Below are 2339 nucleotides of genomic sequence, written 5' to 3'. Positions count from 1 at the left end.
TCCCTTGGTTACCAAGGAAACCATTTCACAGACATCCACATAAATAAACTGTAGACGGTAGGAGGAAACACCACCAATATAGAAACCATTTCACTTGATCATTTTTATTGCTATGAGAAAAATATCTATCCCTGAGGCCAAGTGTGACCCCCCCCCCACACACACCACACCGCCACCGCCTCCTGTGAGTTCTGGGCTCGCTGTGAGTCCCTGGCCCCGGAAAGCGAGGGCAGAGCGCTGGCTCTGCCGCGCCCGCAGGCCCCGAGTCCGGGATGCGCCTCATTTGACCTCATTTTCTCCCCGCCGCTGCTGTGCCTCGCCCCGGTCTCCACAGGCCTGACCCCGACAAGCCCTTGCAGGTGACCGGAGCGCTGGGAGCCGGAGCAAGAGGCAATTCAGGGAGCCGGGACTGACTGCGGAGATTGCCCGAGCACCGCAGAACCTCCAGGTTAAGTTTCCTCCAACATGTGGTTTACTCACCGCGAAGAGCTCAGCGGCAAAGGGTACCATAGTCAAGTTGGTGGGGACTTCCCTACTTCAAGTTATAATTTGCTAATTCGGATCTATTGCTTTTAAATATCGAGTTGCTGAGACCTCTATCAATGCGGGCTTAATTTCATCCCACTGATGAAGGATGTTTATCAAGGCGCCTGCGGTGAGAACTGAGTGTGAAAATGTCAGTTTTATGCCTTTTGATAAGAATTACCGAAGTGGAAGGCTTATTAGGCGATTACAAATTTTGCAGCTGCTCACAGCCCAATTAGGCAGCTCTTCGCGGTGAGTGGAAGCTGTGGGGGTCAGGGCGGGTTGGTGTTCCCTCTCTCCAGACCTGGACCTCCAATCAAGGTCGGGCGCCGTGGGATCCAGACCCCTTCCCTGCCTCCTGGGGGTTTAGAGGTATTTACTGTGCACGTCCCAACTTGCTCAGAGGCGGCTGCTGCCCAAGATAGGTTTCACTCCAAAGAGGCTAAGACTGTCTTCCCGCCCTCCCTTACAAAAAGCCCCGTGATCCAGGGGTGCGGGTGGTTGCCCTGGGTGGACCTGTCTCTCTGATTTTCATTTCAGTTTAGTAGCTAGGAACCGTCACAACGCGAGTGATTGCTTTCCCACCTGGAGACAAACTAGACGGTTTTTTGGTCTGTCTCACTACGTTTAAAATCGGAATCAATTGGCGTTAGGGCTAAAACACTCATACAAAGGAGGAGGAAAAAAACAAAAACCTTTCTGATTTTAGCCCAAGCACCTAAAGTGGCAAGTGGTAGTCTGCACACAACCGGCGAACTTTCCCTTGCTTGCGGGGAGGCGCTCAGCCTAGACTTCCACAGCAAATACTTGCACACCCCCTCTTCCCACCTACACACGCGAACTTCAGCCAAAGGCTTATAAGGCCCAAGACACGGAAATTGACTCACCGCCCAGAGGCCTGTTGGGCGAGGCTGGGTGCGAGCGACTGCACCGCGGACGTCTGCGTCCTGCCACGCGTCTGCAGTGAAGCTACGCCAGACCAGGGTTTCAGGTCTTCCGCTCTCATCTGACGACCATTCTTCTTCCCAAAGACCAGAAGCCTCTAAAAATGTACCATTTCCCCCACTTACGCAGAGATAGGAGCTCTTAGATCAAGATTAGTATTTTGAAAACCTGATTGAGAGCCGCCTGATTAGGCGAGGGTGGGAGGGAAGGCCCCATAAACGCCGGTGCCCCCGCCCTGCTTCCCCAAACAGCTCTAGCGGCTCTCGGGATCTCCAAATGACCTAGAGATAAATTCTCCTGGATAATAGCCAAGTAGTATCCCAGATCCACTTTGCAAACTCTAACAGAAAGAACTGTAATTAAATCTCCAAACTGGATCTTTCTTTTTCAGTCCCCTTTCAATGAAATACTGCTCTGCACACCGCCTGATGGCTCCAACCCTCTGCAGGACTCTTGCTTTCCGTTCGGAAGAGCCATCTCGAGAACGAAGCTATTTCATGGAAAACGCATTATGTGAATTTTCCCCCCAAAATACTGAGTTTTGCACTTGATGAAAAACACACGTCTCTCTGGTTCCCACGCACAAGTTAGCTTTTTGAAAAGTCAGCTCACCCCAAGCTTTCAATTTTCTAAGGGCACAGATGAATTATTGCGTCCCCCTTCCTCCACTGGGTGAATTTAAACGAGGTCTCCCCGAGAGGACCTAAGGGGGGATGTCTAATATTAGCGTGTGCTCAGCTGCCCGAAAAGGAAAACATTGGCCATAGGAAAATATTCTGAGGACCTAGTGTTTATGGGAGAAAAATGCAATTGACTTAAAACTAAATATGCACTAGTTACTCTGCCCGGACCTTTATACAGGAGTCTAT

Source organism: Otolemur garnettii, unplaced genomic scaffold (genome assembly GCF_000181295.1).
Source record: "Otolemur garnettii isolate 467f Iridium unplaced genomic scaffold, OtoGar3 scaffold00010, whole genome shotgun sequence".
Taxonomy (NCBI): domain Eukaryota; kingdom Metazoa; phylum Chordata; class Mammalia; order Primates; family Galagidae; genus Otolemur; species Otolemur garnettii.
The sequence above is the reverse complement of the archived record's forward strand: the minus strand, read 5'-3'. Positions refer to the sequence as shown.